This window comes from Molothrus ater, chromosome 1 (assembly GCF_012460135.2).
Source record: "Molothrus ater isolate BHLD 08-10-18 breed brown headed cowbird chromosome 1, BPBGC_Mater_1.1, whole genome shotgun sequence".
In the NCBI taxonomy this organism is placed as follows: domain Eukaryota; kingdom Metazoa; phylum Chordata; class Aves; order Passeriformes; family Icteridae; genus Molothrus; species Molothrus ater.
This window is the reverse complement of record NC_050478.2, coordinates 27,040,437-27,059,131: the sequence shown is the minus strand read 5'-3', so window position 1 is coordinate 27,059,131 and position 18,695 is coordinate 27,040,437. Positions and strand designations below refer to the sequence as shown.

The 18,695-nt window shown below is 34.4% G+C and overlaps 1 long non-coding RNA gene across 1 annotated transcript; it reads left to right on the top strand.

Moving 5' to 3' along the window:
- Nucleotides 1–582: 582 nt before the first annotated feature.
- Nucleotides 583–9,393, top strand: LOC118684114 (uncharacterized). The gene is made up of 3 exons (XR_004979771.1): nt 583–787; nt 7,865–7,996; nt 9,316–9,393. It is a non-coding gene; the product is annotated as an uncharacterized LOC118684114 (long non-coding RNA).
- Nucleotides 9,394–18,695: the final 9,302 nt, after the last annotated feature.

Below are 18,695 nucleotides of genomic sequence, written 5' to 3'. Positions count from 1 at the left end.
CTTTGAAAAGGGCAGACAAATGAATTACCACAGAACTCTTTTCAGTGCTTATATCCTTTTGCTTTTGCAAAACACTGAGAAGTGGTTCAAGCTGAGAGAATTTCCTGATACTTATCAGCCACCCACAGTTTCTTCCAGCCATATGAAAAACTGCAGGCTACATTTAAGTGTTAAAAGAAATGAGTGAATCCTTCTCTCTGGCTATTGATTCAGATTAAGCTTCCTCCAGCATCTGTAACCTTCCCTCCAGGGTTGGTATTATAGTGATTTATTCAATTTGAAATTTTCAGTAACAGTTTGGCTGGCATTGCTATACACAGATGCAAATTCAGGGATGGACAATAGAAATGAATAACAGAAATTGTTATTGAATCAGAGTAATTATTCCATCTATTGAATTTAACATTGCCTTATCAGAGCTTTTCTTACATTGTGTCTGTTCTTCACATTCTCCATCTTCATGTAATAAGTAGCACAGGGAATGTTGTAAATTTATCTTTGATTTTTCCCCTCTTTTTTATCTTTTTTTTTTTCCTTTTCTTATGAGACCCCACCTGGAGCACTGTGTCCAGCTCTGGGGTCCCCATCATAAGAATGACACAGACCTATTGGAGCAAGGTCAGAGGAGTCCACCAACATGATCAGAGGGCAGGAGCATCTCTCCTGTGAAGCCAGGCTGTGAGAGCTGGGATTGTTCAGCCTGAAGGAGGCTCCTGGAAGACCAAGGAACATCTTCCAGTACCTAAAGCAGACCTACAAGAAAGCTGGAGAGGGACTTTTTACAAAGGTGTGTAGTGACAGTTCAAGGTATGGGCACCTGGAGAACAACTGGTCATACAACAAAGACTTAAGTAAAGAAGGAATTAAGTGCCTCAAACTCTCCTCATCCTTTTTCACTATGTTTCCTCCCACATCCTCTAAAGGAGAAGCATTCTCCTTAGACCCTCTTCAGTAGATGATGTCTCTACAGAAACATTTTTATTGTCTTTTATGGCACTATCCAGCTAGTTGAACTTTGTCCCTTTTAATTTTCTCCCTGAATAACCTCACAACATCCTTGTAGATCTCCTGAGTTTCCTACCTATTCTACCAAATGTCATAAACTCTCTTTTTTTTCTTGAGTTGCAGACAAATGTTTTGGTTCAGTCATCTTCACCATTGACTCATCTTAGTTAACTTTGAACAGTTGTATTCCATTAGCTTTCTGTTTTAAGCATTCTGCCAAAATAGTTCACATATTTAAGATGAAGACAATTCATTTAAAAATTGTAAAGCAGTGAAGGAACTTTTTAATAACTTTTCCTCTTTATTTAAACACTACTACAACATGTTGCTGGAAGTTTTAAATGAAATATTATTATGCATTAAGCAGCAGTTTAATTTTACACGACAATTTCTAATTTAACATTTTAAAAAATCACTATAGGCTGTTATTTGAAATTACAGTCCAAGAAATTATAAATTTTTATGAGTTTTTACGAGCAGCTTTCCAATAAAATTTTATCAAAGGTGGAGCCATAACATTTGAATAAATTCTTATAATGTGTAGTTAGTACAGTGCTTGCAGTTTAATATTAAGTAATACTTAATCTAAACTAAGTACAAAGCACTATGTAAACATATAATTATACATACTTCAGATGTTTTATTATCTACTTTTTCAATGTACAAATATGTTTGTTTCTAACCTGTTTTTCTAACTGACATTTCTATGTATATTAACTGTTTTTGCCAAATTTACAGCAAAATAATTACAATTAATCATGCTATTTATGAATGCCAGAATTTAGGATATATAGTTTACTCTGCTCTTTTTTACATGTACCATCCTGTAGTGTGTATTTCCAGAAAGTGAATTAATGTATACAAAAAACAGTGGAAGCATGCACTGCAGCAAAAGATTTCTGTCTTCAAATCATGCTTCAGATATCTTTTGTTTGCAAATGCTGATTTGCTCCAACTGTGAGATTACACATGGAAAGGATTTCAAAAGCTATAACCTTGTTGGTGCATGTAACTCTAAGAATCTGACATAAATCTGCATAAGTTATTTAGCTCTGGCTGCAGAGTTTTTTGAGAACAGGTAAATATACTAATTTTTCACGTAACGTTCCTAGGAATCATTCTGCTGCACTAAAAAAATTCCATCCCCTCTAATTTTATAGCTGTTAAATTTAAAATATCTGGTTGGATTAACTCTGCATGCAGCTGGAAAATGAAGAAACATCATAAAACAAGGACACACAATTCCCTGTGTGTGAGAGAAAAGGAATACTCTTTTTCCATGGAGAAAATGTCTTTAATGAAGACTGGCAAATTAGTTGTATCAAACTGGGAAAATTCAAGAGTGCCAGTCTGTAGTCAAAACAGTTATCTGAGAGAAACAGATGAAAATCTGTCCTCAGTGTGGCAGTTACTGTTTTAGTTGAAAGCTAAGCTAGAAAAATACATGATTAAGACACAGATGTTAAAACTCCTATTTATTTGCATGGGTTAATATCAGGAAGAACCTAGAGGAGCGATACAGGTTGATGTATCTGTGCTGATAATTGCAGTTCTGGAAGAATTATTTGTTGGTCTGACTTGTTGGCAAGAGTAGACCAAGGCAATAGTCATCTAGTGATATATTTAACAAAGGGGGCAGGTCAATTTTAGTAGAAATTTCAATGGCTATTAATTACGAGACAACAGGGAGATTATGCTCCAGAACTCTCATCGTATTGAACTCTTTCTATACCTGAGCACCTGTTACAGCCACTACCAGAGATGGGTTAGCAGGTTAGACAAACACCTTAGAGGAATTCTTCTGGCTACAGATTCAGACTCCTAACTTTGCTTATCTCCAAGCAGTGGCCTGCATTCCAGATACATGTTTAAACTCCCATTATAGGGAGTGGAGAACAAGTCAAACAGTGTAGAGTATCATTTTGATGACCTGCATCCACTCTCAGTTTTAACAACAGTTTGTTTTTTGCCTATACCTACTGACAGATCGTTTTCTGACCTCCCTGAAGCTATTATCCATTTCTCTGTATTCTCAGGCTTTATTTGAAAGAAAGTAAATCTCTAAACATTGTGTTTGTGAATTTTAGATGTGAACCGAATACAAGCAACACAAAGGTACGTGAATGAAGAACTAAATGACTCTGAGATGTATCACAGTCGTTCCTGACATTCTTGGAGAAGAAAATATAGAGAAAAAGTCAGACTTAGCAGATGTCGCCACTCCCAAATCTATAATTTCTGCACCTTAATTAACTGATTTACAAAATAGTGTGAAAAAACTTTTATTCTCTATGGTTCAGGTTTTCCGGATTACAGTCTCTTGCTTATTTTCCACAAAAATACAATTTGTAATGATGCCAAAAATTAGTACAGCTTTGACAGTATAGTCAGTTAATTTTTGTACAGTTAATTTTTGTACTTAAAAGGCAAAATGTAAGGACTTTTTCAGGCCTTTAAGTGTAACTAGGGAGAATCAAGCTTTTGAAGTTAACTAAAGCCAAGAGGTAGTACAACCATATTTTGAATGGTCTTAGAGATAGTGATGAAGCTCTGCTCTACTCCATCTTATTTTTCATCTGTTTTTCTTCTCTAAACTCTTGTGTTTCCTCTTTGCCTTGTTGTACACTTACATTGTTTTTTACGAGATGCTTGGCATACCATCACTAGTGAAAAAGCTAGGGTGAATGCAGTAGATACAAAAATTGTGAAATAATAGAATAATATTAAATACATGATTATAACATTAATAACACCTCAGAGAAAGGTGAAGTATATAGGAAGGAAGCAACCCAGACTGTGAAAGTTTTCTCTTTCACCACGTCTGCCATCACAAGGAATGTCTAGGTGCTTGTGTCAGCAAACATATTCATCCTACAGAGAAAGTTGTTGCTGTCACAGTGAGGCAGATTTTCAGTTACAGTAAAATAAAAGTTTATCTTCTGTAGAAGTGTCTTTTGTTTGTCAGAGACAGAATTTCCTAGAATAAATGCTGCTGCCCTTCTGTTAAAGTCCATAACCACTAAATCTGTGTAACTGAGGATTCAGCATTCTATCTCATCTCTTATCATTAGCCAGTTTTAATACCCTTTATCTCCCAGAATATTTGTCAAGGACTTAGAAATCATCTTCAAGGTGCAAAGAAATATCTTGCTGAGAATCTTAAATGAGTGAATTTCTCACAGTATAAATAACATTGGAAGAAAATACTATTATTATTATTATTATTATTATTATTATTATTACTATGACAACATTTGGTTAATAAGTAGCAATGGTGGTCTACAATGATTAGGAGATTGCCTGTATTACTTTAGTGGAACACAGAATAAGGTGGTACTGATTCAATAAAAATGCAGGAGCTTGTTAAAATTTCTCATATTGATATTATTTCACCAGAATATCAGAGATAATTTTTTAACTGTGGCCATTTAATATGCCCAAATTACCAGCTTCTAATGGCCTTTTGACTCTTAGATAATAGCTATGCCCTCCTACAAAAACCGTTCTTTGGCTGAACCCTTTTGTGGTCTGTGCTTGAGTGTGAGTAGATAAAGTATCACATTGTTTTAGAACTTTTGTTTAGAGCTTGAATTTTACATGACAAACCCTTGTGTTCATGAAAGCCTTTCAACATTTAAAGTAGTTTAGACGGCAGGGTTAGTTGGTGTCAAAAATAGAATAAATCAGTCATGAGAGGATTTGTATCTGGATTTTTCTGGTAGAGTGTGGTAAACTACATCCAAATCTGTCATCTACATCATGTAGATTTGTTTTATCATGAAATGAGAGAATGAACATCTTTGGTTCATCTCATCCTAAAGAAAATACCTAAAGTACATAGGAGTGATATAGACAAAATAGGGCAAATTAACTGAGCTTTGAGCCTAATTTTATCCTTTGACTGAACAGAAGCATAGAGTGACCTGCACAGACATAGAAGTTAAAACCCTAAAAAGCTTAAACAGGTAAGGTCAATTCCACTCAGCCTTAAGACATAAGCAAAGAACTTTTAAGTGTTTCAGTCTTTTTATCTGACAATATATTTAATATTTAATAATATTAATAATATTTAATATTTAATATTTAATAATATTAAACTACTCACAGGACCTGCCTGTTAATATTGGTTAACATGCTACCCAAGAATTAGGACCAATTTGATAGCTGGATCTGGCACTGGATTTGAAAGATCTCACAAACAGAGGCTGAAGGGAAGTAAATAGAATAGATATCCTTCCTAGGATATCTTATAACCCCATGTAAATCTTTTGAGTGAACCCTACAGCACACAAGAATTGGAGGAACACTGTAGAGGTTCAGATAGAGTTCTAATGTTTTTAATGCTCATCAACACCTTTAGTGCAATCAAATGCAGTAATAATAAGGTCTTGTACTGTTTTTCTTATTGATAGAGCTAATTTTAGTCATAGCAGCTTGTATGGTGCTGGTTTTGATTTGTGACCAAGACAATGTTGATAGCACACCAATGTTTTAGCTATTGCTGAGCGGTGCAGGAGGATGTGAGTGGAGTGGAGGAGCACAAGGAGCTGTGAGAGAAGGCTGGCAATGCAGCTGATTCCTACTGACCAAATGAATATTCCAGATTATATGATGCTGTTCTCAGAAAAAAAAAAAAAAAAAAAAAACAAAAAAACAACAAAAAGACAAAACCCTAGGGAAGGAAGGACAAGACATTTGAAGTCATTGCATTTGTCTCACAGAGTAACCATCACCTTCGATGCAGCCCTACTTTCCTGGAAACAAATCCACACACAGGTTTTGCTTTACATATTGCTGTATCCTTATCATGATCCACATACTTTCTCACTTTCACTTTTTATCTGAATGAGCAGATGTGTGAGCTCAGCTGTCTACCTTGGAGTGGCCCAAAATGGCTCTTAAAAGGCAGAAAGGAAAATTGGGAAAAGCTAGTTTTATGTCATACAAAGCTATCTCGAGGATATATTTTTTTATGAAGAAAATGGGAAAGAATATGGCCAGTTATGAAAAGTGAGATTTGGGTGGTATTTTTTAGTTTTCAAATAGCCTATTGAGATTGTTATTATGTTCAAAATATTTTCTTCTCTGTGATTTGTGTAATTTACTTTTCAAAATTTTAGCCCACTGCAAGTGTAAAACATAACTGTAGAGTGTATTTTTCCCAACTAAAATGAATGTTCCACTTCCCACGTTAAATAACTATTAAGAAAATAGACACACCAAACCAAATGTAGTTGAGCTTTCACCTGATGTCGAAATAGCCCAATCTATATTAATTTCTCTCAGAAAATCTTGAGAAGATGTGTTAATCTTATCATATGTTTTAGGAAAGTTAAAAAAGCCAGACTGGGATGGAAAGCTCGCTGTCACAGTCCTTATGGAGAGAAATAGGGGAGAATGTGATGAATTTAGGATTTAAAGAACATTGAATCTGATTATCTCTTTTTTCCCTCTTTAGCCTGCTGGGTCTTGTCTGAAAGCTACAACTACAATTAAATGTTTTCCCACCAGGAGTTACTATAGTGGCATGGATATGGCCCATTCCCTGTCCAGAATACCTTGACATGGCAAGGCAACCAGAGTTACAATTTTTGTGCTAATAGCATTTTAGCACTGGTATAGAAGATGAACAATTAGGGTTGTCTGACCCTGTGCAAAAGGTTTGCATTGCTACAAAGGTTTTACTGTACTTCTTAAAGGATTCACAACATAATTAACTCTTGGAATAAACCATTTGGTAAAACAATTGTCTTCACTTCAACCTAGAAGGAGCCTAAGGTCATTATAATCTATTAGAATGATGATGCTGGGATGAATTAACATTTATTTAATGTACAACCACACTCTAAAAGAAGGTCACAAGGTAACCTTGTTGCTTAGCACAATGATGAAGGCAATGTAGAGGGTAAAGGGACAACTGTACTGAAGTCCACATGGGGAAGAAAAGGTCTTGCAGTCTGACGAAGTACACAGTGCAGAATTTAATATTTTAAATAATCTATATAATAGCCATAGATCTTTTTATATTAATGAAACCACAGAACCTAGAAAGTCTGGACTTTCTATTTTGAAAAGCTTCCTAAGTTAATGATTATCTAATCTCATTGTAAAAGTTTTTTTCTACATAAATAAGAATTAATACTGTAGACAAAACATCAAAAGTATGGAATACAACTTTGGGATATATTTTTTTTTAAATTCTAGTTAAATTTGTGCTCTACTTAATCTAATTAAACATGTAGACTGAAACATGTCAGGAGCATAAAACAAAGTGAGAAATCATATTGAGGAGATCTGATAAACAGTGTAAATAATATTGCAATGTCAGATATATTTTAATCACAAATGAATAATACTACTTTTTGATATTATCCTCAATAAGAGAGAGAAAGGAATAAGCCAAATATTTCCATGTACCTTTACACACACAGAAACATGGGCACACATTCAGGACCTGCCTCCTGATAGAGCCTTCACCTGGCAGATAAGAAATTTGGGCTTGCATCGTCTCCCTCTGAGGAGAGTTTTATTCTCCATAGTTGAATACTATGGAAAACTGGGCGGCAGTCATGGAAATTGATTAAAAAAAAAAAAGCCATTAAGTCTGCATTTTGGATAGTTGTGCTGCTGTACCAAGTCAGTGTTGTTGAGTAGCATTTATTTTTAAATTTCACAAAGAGGTATACTGCAGTTAGGGCTTCACTGGCAAAGGCCTGAAAAACAAGATATTGCAAAATACCAATGTCTAGGAAACCCAGGCAGCCACCAAGCTCCAGGTTTTAGATTCTGTTTTCTAATTTAGGCAGTTCAGTCTTCTTCAGTCTTGTCTTTGATAACTGATTTTTCCTTTCAATTTCAGCCATCATCTTTTAACGGGTCTCTGTTTCTTTCCTCTTGGAATGGAGAGGCATGAAATTCTGAGTGAAATCTGATTAGATGATACTGTCTTTGACTGGGTGCAAAGAAAATTATCTTGCAGAGAACAGAACAGGTAATTCATAGATTTTAAAAAAAAATTACAAGGTACATTTCCTTCTGCTATCCCTCTTTTTTTACAATATTCCATTTCACCAACACATAATGCGCTACTTAATACACCATGGGCAAATTGCTCCTAAAATGAAACAGCACGATCTCCACTCAACCAAGAAAAGAAAAGAAGATTGATGTACTTTAACTGAATTACAAGAATGAAGGTCAGAGTGCAGTTTTGATGCTTTTGTGTCATATTGGTATGAAAGTTTAATCTTAATATGGCTGCTGGGAAATCTGACACTGTTTCATTAACCATTCAAACTCTTGGAATCTCAACTCACAGGGATAAATGCATGCACTGAGTGTTTCCAAACTACTTCCAATACTAGGAGCTGGATATTACATACATGGAGTAATATAGATATTAAAGAGCAGGAACTACTTTTCCTTGTCTGACAGTCCATTCTGGATATCTTTAAATTTCTACACGTTTCAAAAGGAAAAATTGTATGAATGGTATGCTTTCAGATCAGACAAGACTTGGGAACTATTTTGCTTTTCCTGGAGTTTTATTTTTTTAACGTCATGAAAATATTTAATCCTTATCATGTTGTTTCTGTGTAATATTTGAATTAACAGCTGCATGATAAAAAAGATGTTGCAGTGAGGTTTTGAGGAAAATAGGGCAATACACTAAGAAACAACTTGAAATCATGGAGGATTTGGGCCTAGTGGTAATGGCTAAGCCACAAACAATGCAAGTAATGCCTTTGTTCTTGAATTTTATTTTGCACTTTTCTGACTGCTGTCATTGTAAGCAAGATGAACATGTCAATGGTGAGTTAAAGTGACCTGAAGGCACCTCTAATTTACATCAGCTGATAATATATTTAAAAAAATGAAACTATAGATGAAAGACTGTAATCATGTCCTGTTTCCCCTACTGTGGTAACAGTAGTGAGAAAAAGTTCTGTAACTTATGAGTCCTGATATTGGTGGTTTAAGTCACAAAATCGTATCCACCTCCTCTAAGTATACTTCTTTTCTATGAAGCACAGCTTATCAGAGGAATCTGAGTAATTCATTTGGAAGTATTTAAGTCAATGATACAGGTGATTCCTCTACAGTCCAGATTGATTAAAAAGTAAAGTTCAATTTGTCAGAATTTCTTTAGTGGTGGGAATTCTGTCAAGATCAAAGGATCAAAGCATAAGGGTTGTACAGATGAGTATGATTTCCCATGGATAAGTACAGAAAAGTAAGAGGCAAAACTGAACTGGAAGGCCAGACTTTTTGTTTTCTTTTTATAACCCAAGACTTTTTTTTGTTATGCAGGTCCTGAACATGTGGAGCTTCTAAGGAAGAAGAAGTACCTGTGCTGGTGCAAGTCCTTAATTATTAAGTAAATTTATAATCCAATTGAAATAATTCCGCAAGGTTTACTTTAAATCTAGCTGGTAAAATAGCCAAGAGCTACACACTTCTTTTTTTCCTCTTCTTTAATGAATGTTAGTAGAACGAAATGACCTGAAACTTTTTCTTCCATTCTTCTTTTTTGTTTTCCTATCATCAGTAAGAAAAGAAGTTAAACAACAATATGAATATATTTGAACACATTAGCTATAACTTCATAATATTAACAATCTGTACATGTCATATATTATTTTATAACTGTTTTACACATATCCATTTTCAACATAAATGTTTGAGATAAAATCCATATGTATGTCATTGTACTGTACTGCATTTTTCTCCCCAGATGATATTTATATTCCACATTGGAAAGGCTTGCATCCTTTATTCAGTCACCAATATTTGAACATGAAGTTGAATTTATCATCTGTGATGATAAAAACCCTAAAGATAAACATCTAAAATGTTTTCATTCTCTATGTGTGTTACTTTGAAAGCTCCAGAAGACATTATTTTAGGGTATTAGAAAATATTTTATGCATCTTTTCAAAATTTACTTGTATTTTGACATTTAAAAAGATGCTTTGGCACTAGAGCTTTCTGAATAACATGTACAGTTGTCCTCTTTGCAGTTTGCATTTAAAAAGGATAATCACAATAGTACTTATCAGGTATGCTGTGAATTACAATGCTTTTGCACCCATCACTAATCACCAAACCTGCAGCTCACCATAAAATGGAACTTTAGAGATTGGATTGCTTCTGCAACTTCCATCAGTGGTTTTTATATTTTAATATGACACTCCATTATAGTTAGTTCCTCATGTGCAAGTCATTAGATATTTATGTGAAGTAGCGTATCTTTATCTTTGTTGCTGAACAGCAATTATTTCAAACAGTTTGGGTTGCTATTAAGTGAAGAAAATTTTTAAACTGTTTTAATTTTCTGTGTGCCAAAGTCTATATGCCTGTTCAGCTTTTTTTGCCTTCCTACTGTTTGATCTTTTTTTTTTTTTTTCCTTCCGTGGTTTGTTAAAATGACTGAGAGGAAGTAGAGCTGGCTACTGGTTTCAAGTGCTCATGAGCACATTTAATTCAAAGATTTATTGTCTTGGGAAACAGTCAAAGGTTGGCATTCCAATTTTCTTTTATGCAAGAAGTCCACAATTTAAGTCACATGCCTGTCCTCCCTCCCTCCCTTCCCTTGAGCTGCTTTGGGTTCTGCACTAGGAATCTAATTTGTGGAAAGCAGGGTTTGGACAGTACAGGACTAGTGGGATCTGGAATATTTAGTGGTCTGCAAACAATGCTAAATCTATAACCTCAAGTTCACTCAGGAATTTAGAAAAGGCTTCTGTGCTTGTAGCAATCAAGAATTGCTTAGCTAGGTTGCATTGCAGGTTTTATGTCCGCAACTGGCAAATTCCCCTAAAGTAAACTGTAAATTCATAGGGAATTAAAGGGGGTTTTTTCCTACCACTGATTTAATAGAAAAAAAAAGTTTTCACTTTGCATGAGCTCCAGTGAGTCACATCTGTCCTAAATTTTCATATATACCATAAAGCACGAATGTAATTTCTCTTCTTTAAGTACCCAGGACTTCCTAATAGAACTGCTCCCCTAATTTGAATTTTACTCCTGTTACAAAAGCAGCAGGGTAATTATAAAGTACCATGTAAAAGGGAATATTAAGTAAAGGCACCCACATAGCTGTGAGGTTTGGCCTGGTAGTCCAACCCGAGCAGGATGCCTTGACTGCATGACTCAGTTTTAAATCAATCAGCCTCATGACAGGTGTATGTTTTAGCTTTGTCACTTTGCTCCAGCCCACAACTTCTTTGGAACACACTGGGGCACACTGATGTCTCACAGACAAGTAATATACTTGTGACAGCAAAGTAATATTTATAACTGTTTTACTTGTGTAGGAGCAATTGTTATGTGCAAAGAAATGATGTTTAAATCGTCTTTGTTAACTGGATGGGAACCTTCAAGGTGATCCTGGATTTCACCTATTTTTCCAGTCCCAGCACCTTGTGAACTTTCTAAGAGAAAAAATAAGAGAAAGTTTTTATGGCAAAAGAAACTCACTATTGATATCAACATACCAAAATAAATACATGTCTCCTGACCTAAAAAAAACCCACAAACAAACAGATATAATAAATCCCAAGCTAAAAAACTCTTCCATTTCAATTAGGAAGAATGATTGAAGTAAGCATGTTTATTTGATTGTATTACAGTCTTTTACATTGTAATCCCTTGGGTTTGTATACGCATGTGCTTTTCCTGAAGACTGAAGCTCTTGATTTTTCACTGCCATTATAGAAGATTGAAATATTAAAGCTCGCTTAGAATAATAATAACTTGCTTTATTTTTTTTTTAAATCTATAGTTTGAACCAAATTTTATTATGTAAAGTGTAAGTAACCAAGGAACCCTGGTTCTTATTTTTTGAGTTTCTTATATTTGTAAGAAATTTACAAGATGTCTAGTGTCTCATATTATTTCTGCTATGTCACCATCTTTCCTTCAGTTCCCTAACAACAATCAACTTCTTTCCCATCATTCTGTTTTGTCTCCAAGGACAGACTTTGAGGATAGTAGTTTCTCTCCTGGAATGCTAGCCAGCAGAAAATTGCATTATATCCTTCAGTTTCTACTTATGGTCTCTTTCTCCATTTATGCTGACTGTACACAATTTTCTGTTTCTGCCTGTTTTCCTTCTTTTCTCTGTGTTTGCACGGCTCAGATTCTTCAGTAGATTTGATGACCTTTTGATCATTGTGCAGTCAGGTTGGTTAGGCATGGTGTTTCTGAGAGCCAGTGGTAGAGGGGAAAAACTGCTGTTTGCTGAGTTCATGGCATGTCAGGCATGACTGAATCAGCAAAACAATCAGATCATTGAGGTCCAGATATTATTGAAAAGATCTTATGAAAAATCATTCCCTTAATTATGCTCTTTGCCACATTTTTTTGCTCCTTTGTTGCTGCTTAATGGATTGGTGACCCTTCCAGTTATCCTTACTATGGTGAACTGCCTTCTGGAAGTGCTATGCTGTGACATAACCCAAGATATCTTTTACAAGTCTGAGGTGCTCCAAAATAAATTTTGGAAGTGATTGACACAAAGCTAACTTCCATCTTTCTTCAAAGTACAATTCATGCCAGTCTTTCCAACAAAGGTGTTCTTGGACCATCAAGTATAACCAGAAGCATTTATCATTATCCATCATTGCATTTGTCTGTCTTAGCCATTTATCCATTAACTGTCAGTGTAATAATACCTGTGATATCCTGAACACCAGATCCCTAATTGTTCTGAGAAAGCAATCACATGCATGAGCAATGTACAAGATGTCCTTGCATCTGCACTGATCTACATCCAGTTTGCAATTTCCTGACCTGATTTTGAAGTTTTTTATGCCACTGACACCTGACAGACCTGATTCTGTAGTTTTTTATGCCACATGGACATCTGACAGTAAAAACAACACACTTAAGTATCCACTTCAATGAATTGGATTTATCTGAATTAAAAATAATGCATAAACTGCTGTGTGCTTTAGTAGTCCAAAAACTACACTCCTGAAAGGGTTTAATATCCTCAGTGGAAATTAAAGGAGTGGGCAAACAGATCAAAAACTGGGGAACAATATGATATGCAAATTCATGATAGTTTTCAAACTATTTTATGCCTACTGGCAGCATTTTCTTGTATAAGAGGAAGGTTTCAGTTATTCCATGGCCCACAAAACATTCATGTTGTTCTGTCCATTGAATTCTTGCAACACAACCTCCACTGTTCCCCACATATACCTACTACTCCAAGAAACACAAGTAGCAAAGATAAAATATGTTACTAAAAGTTTTGGCCGAAGTGAACTGAGTACCATGTTACACCAGAAGTTTTCCAGCCCCTTACTAGAGTTTTGTGTGTGTTCCCATTACCAAACTAAAGAAAGAAAACCAGCAGAATCACAAACATTCCTGCACATGCAAACATGGGTTTTTCCTAAGTGTTATTTCTCTTGGAAAAGGAAAAAATTAAAGGTTCTAGTATATTTTATGAGACAGTTATGATATAAATGACATTCTCACACTATCATCAGTGTGAGATCATAAATTGAGAATCAATTTTGCCTTTATTTTATCCATATTGGGTCACTGAAGAACTATCATTTCTTTAAGAGCTTTGTTTTAATGCAGAGTTGGTTGGTTTTCATTTGAATTGAAAGGAAATGCAAAAAAACAAAAAAAGAATTTTTCAATTTAGTACACTGAACTAGGGTAAAAAAGGAAAAAAGGAAACAGGATTAAAAAATTAATAAACATTCTATTTCAATTTTCAATTTTGCTGATTGTTAAGAGTTTTCATAATTTTAATTACTATTATTAAAATAATTTATATTTTTATGCAAAAATTATTGCATTACATAGTAGTAATATTTTATGTCAAAATATTAAAAAAAATAAGTCTGCATTTACTAAGTTTTAGAATTTGTTTTTAAAAGACACCTCTAAACTTAAGGAGTTTCATCCATAAATGCTGCAAAACTGCAATTATTTGAAAAACATTCTTTACAATACATGACAAAATATGAAAAACAAATTTTTATATCAGAAATTATTTTCTAATTTCAGATTCACATTGAATTTTGAGCAAAATAATAATTTCATTTTAAAGGGGAAAAATTATGCAGCAAGCAGTATTAGGAGATGTGGGATTTACATGTTATGTTATATTTATGATCTTTATTATCTCATTTTTGAAGACAACCAAGTACAGTCTTTGAAAGGATTTAAACAAATTGAATGGAAACTTATGATAAAAACATCTTTATACTGTATGAAATAATTTCCTCTCTTGGGGCATGTTCTGTGATATGATTTTGAATCGGGTATTTATCACAATGAAAATTTCCAGATTACAAATAAAGGAAAATTCTCTCAGGGTCATTATAATTCTGCCTCTGTTTAAGCACATTTTAGGTCTGGAAAAAATGAATTGCTGTCTTCTAGTATAACTTAAAGCTAACTGGTCATTCAGTGTCAGTTATTCACTGGATAGTCAAGGTATCAGTAGTGACAGATGGTTTGTGGGACAGATTCTTAGCTCCTGTAGATTTATGAAAATTCATTAACATCAGCAGAGTGACATTGATTTATGTTGCCTGTAAAAAAATATTTCTTCCTTTGTAGAATCTTACTGTGTTGCAAATGTGTTGAGATGTCTGTTCATAAGAACAGTAAATTAGGCAAAGAGAAACATGTTTGCATGTGTCTTTTCTGTGACAATTATAATGTTTTCACTTCCCAGAAGTGCCCAGTAAATTATAAAAATGTTTCTCCTGAGCACAATAAAGAATAAATTTTACTAAGGGAGACATTACATTCTAGCAGCACACTAGGTATCAATTAAACCTCAAATGCCAACCTGTAAGTAGCTGCTGAAATGAAGAATTAGTTATATGAAATGACAAGGTGAATAGAAAAGCCTCTTTGATTCAGTATTGGCAGGATTTATGCACTACCAAAAGTCTTTGTCTTCTTTACTACAACTGAAGGTATTAGCATGGGTTTAAAGATTAATCAGAACTTTCCCACAGTGAAATAAAATCTTTTGCCCTGGTTCCTGTCCCCTGAACAATGCAGCCTTTGTTTGCCAAAGTAAAATATCCCAACACTTCTGAGCCTTTTAACCATTATTCCTTCTGGTGATTACATTTAGAATTTACATGCCATGTGGATTATGGATGCTACTTATAAATAGCTGTGTGGGGAAAGAAAAAAATTGGGAAGGAAAGGTTAAAAAATATGAATCTGTTTAATTCCTCCTGAAAGAGCCAAACTGTCCAGTTTTTAATGCACATAAAATATTTCCAGACATGCTGTGCAATTAGAGCCACTCTGTCTCACATCTCTGCATATGAATGTACCTGTTGTGAGAGACAAGCTGTGATACAGCTCCTGCAGTCCATTCTACCCATCAGATCTGGAACAGGGCACCCTGTTAGGATTTTCATATCAGGGAAAATATTTTTTACAGGTGTCTAGTGAATGAAGTGTATTAACAGGAACCACCTAATCTTCAATGAACAGGAGTAACTTCTTTGTGACAGCAAATACCATTCCTTGTAAAAGACATTCTTGATAAGATAAAACAGAAGTAAAATATTAAAAAAATAGTGAATATTTTTCCCAACCAGTTCTCTTATTTCCCCTTGACTTCTGTAGTCCTTATAAACTAATCTGAGAAGGATGAAGACAAACCAGTTCTTTGTAACTCATGAGGCTCAGTTTGGGGAGACAGCATTTTCTTGACAAAGCAGCATTTCAGAGGCATGTTAAGGGCCATATGCCTCTAGCCAGGTCCTATTCCACAGTTATCATTAACTTATTTTTGCTTGTGATTAATAGAAATGTCATTCAAGTAGTGCAATAGAACTACTGTATCCATGAAAAGGGAAAGAAAAATAGGATAGGCAGAACAAGCAGGATGAAGGCTCTTACAAACTGTTAGCTGAGATTTTCCCTTTTCATTTCCATTTTAAAACCCAGAATGTCTTCTATGAGAAGAAAACTAACAGTACTTTGCATACTGTTATGCTAAATAGAGGTGATGGCAAGGAAACAGCAAAACTAAGTTTATCAACTTCTTCTCTGCACAGTTTCAAGTGATCTGTGAGCCAAATTAGGATACCTGTATTTCCTGAATTATAACTAAGAGTTCTGCAGAAATTCTAGAGATACTCCAAGCTGAGAGACTCCTGGAAGGGACAGATAGCTGCTGGGCTCTATCAGTGCTGAAGCTATGCCTCTGAAGAGCAGTGAAGCTCCATTACATAATCCATAGAAAAACTATAGATGTCTGTATCTGAGCCAGGAACATTAAATAAAATGCAAGACTTGCAACAGTACTTCTAGCTTTCTGCAGTAACAAAATAGACTGATATACATGTTAATTTTAATTTTGTCTTCTTCTGACAAAGACTAAAAGGGGAACACAGAATAACCTCTCTTTCTTTCTTGGAGAAACTCCCAGCTGACAGTAGCTCTAAAGGAGAGAGGCTGGCTTAAACCAAATCCACTGAGAGGCAAGGATTTCTTACATTTCTCTTGCATTTAACTGAAGCCCAGACCAAAGAAAGAAATATTAAAGGTTATGTTTCATTTTGCTACAGTGACATTTCTTAACTTAGCAGAACATGAGTAAAGGTGGCCTGTTGAGATTTGACATAACAACCAATGTCATCTTGTTGAGGTACAGCTTATAGAACAGATGTCCATTTATAGCACAGTACAAAATTTCTAAGGCCTTTTAAAAGTAGAGCTTTTAAAAAATGATCTTTTTTTTTTTGAAGGCATAATTTTATTTTTCTTCCGAGACAAAAAAGTTACCATACTTCATGCCTGCAACTACTGCAGCATTGTCCTCCTTCCCACCCCTGGAATGACTATTCTCTGAGAAGTCACAAATGAATACTAATATATAATTTCCTTTCAAGTTAATGGAAAAACAAAGAAATCTCAGACCTCTGACTTTTTAATAATGGTTGTGGATTTCACAAAAGGTAATAATTAGCTGCAAGAAGGACTTTGGTTATTTTTGCAAGATTAACAAGTCATTTCTTCACAATCTGAATGCTTTCATTATTTTTAAAGCAATAATATATAATTTAATTAAATAAATATTTAATTGACATAATAAAAGAAGCCTGACATACACTGAGGAAGAGAATAGTTTTAAATGCTTTGATACTTCCAAAGTTTTCATTTTTAAAAATTCAGTCTATTATATAATAGTAAAAATATGGATTGATTTCTTCATTACTAACTGGGAATAATTCTTTTTTTTTTCCAGGTTATCTAATATGTGTAGTTCTAAACTTTGAGACATCTCAAATACTGAAGTTTGGCAAATTTCTTTCTTTCTTCTATTTTTGAAAGAGTAATTCACAAAGTCTCTTATATTAAGGTCTCTTTGACCTTATTTAAGAATTTGCTTATGCCTCATTGGCTTTTATATGAAAGAAATGAGCATAAATCCCAGCATGTGCTTCTATACATTTCTGAATCATGGCCAAGATGGTGGAATAACTAAAGGTAAAATCTATTAATCCATCTACATAGCACTTTATTGGAGTCTCATATTGCAAGGACAATGTGTCCTTTACTCCATACAATTGGGGTCTACCACATCCTTCCTGGTTAATTGAACGTCATGGGATTAAATAGAATAGAATGTGAGTTAATAATGCCAAACATATACATAAGCAGAAAGGCTTCAAATTCCAATTGACTCTAAATGGTATGTAATTGAGGGTTTTATGCCTTAGAAAATATCCCCCATTGTAATATTTCAGCTTGCTAGCTATAAGTGGCTGTGGTTTCAGGTGATTAGGAAAGCTGAAGATGTGTTTTTTGAAGTGGAAAGGTATGGACAGTACTTATTCTGTTAAGCAGAAATAGACCTATCTGCCATTAAATTGTGGAAAATAGAAGCAGCTAGAAGAAAAAATCAGATACAACTGGAATAGGTAGTAACTGTTTTATGAAATATTGGACACCAAATCTTATTTTGAAAAGTACATAATGAAATTTAAAATTTAAAAAGTTTTAAATGGGACATTCCCATTACATTAAACAACTAAATATCTCAATATAGAACTTCAGGTTATTAGTAGCTGTTTGCTGCTGTAGCATCCATATACTTTCTAAAAATACTTGTTTTTTAAAAATTATATATCACATCTTCAAAAATACTACTGGTATCACTGCTTGTCTGAGTTCAGATTGCATCATAGATTTGAGGGAGCTTATGTAATTCATAAAACCCATTGGATGACACACATACTGTCTAGAAAGTGATCCTCATACTAACATAAATTCCCTGAACACAATATTTATTAAAATACATATACTCAGTGTTTTCATGGCCTTGTGTTATATTGTAAGGCCTACACCATTATACTGCAGAAAGCTCTGAACACCTGGAAAATTAATAAAAAAGGCCTGGAAACCATATTTACTCTCATGTTAAAACGTGATAAATTAGACAATGGAAGACTTTAGGTACCCATAGTCCATCTTTGCAGTCAAGGAAAACGTCCCCATTTACAGAATCACAGAAAGCTTTGGGCTGGAAGAGATGTTAAAGGTCATTTAGTTCCAACTCTCCTGTCATGACCAGGGACACTTTCCATTGGACTGGGTTCAATACCACATCCAAACTGGCTTTCAACACTTTCCTGGATGGGGTACGCACAGCTTCTATCAAATGAAATAAAAATAACACTAAA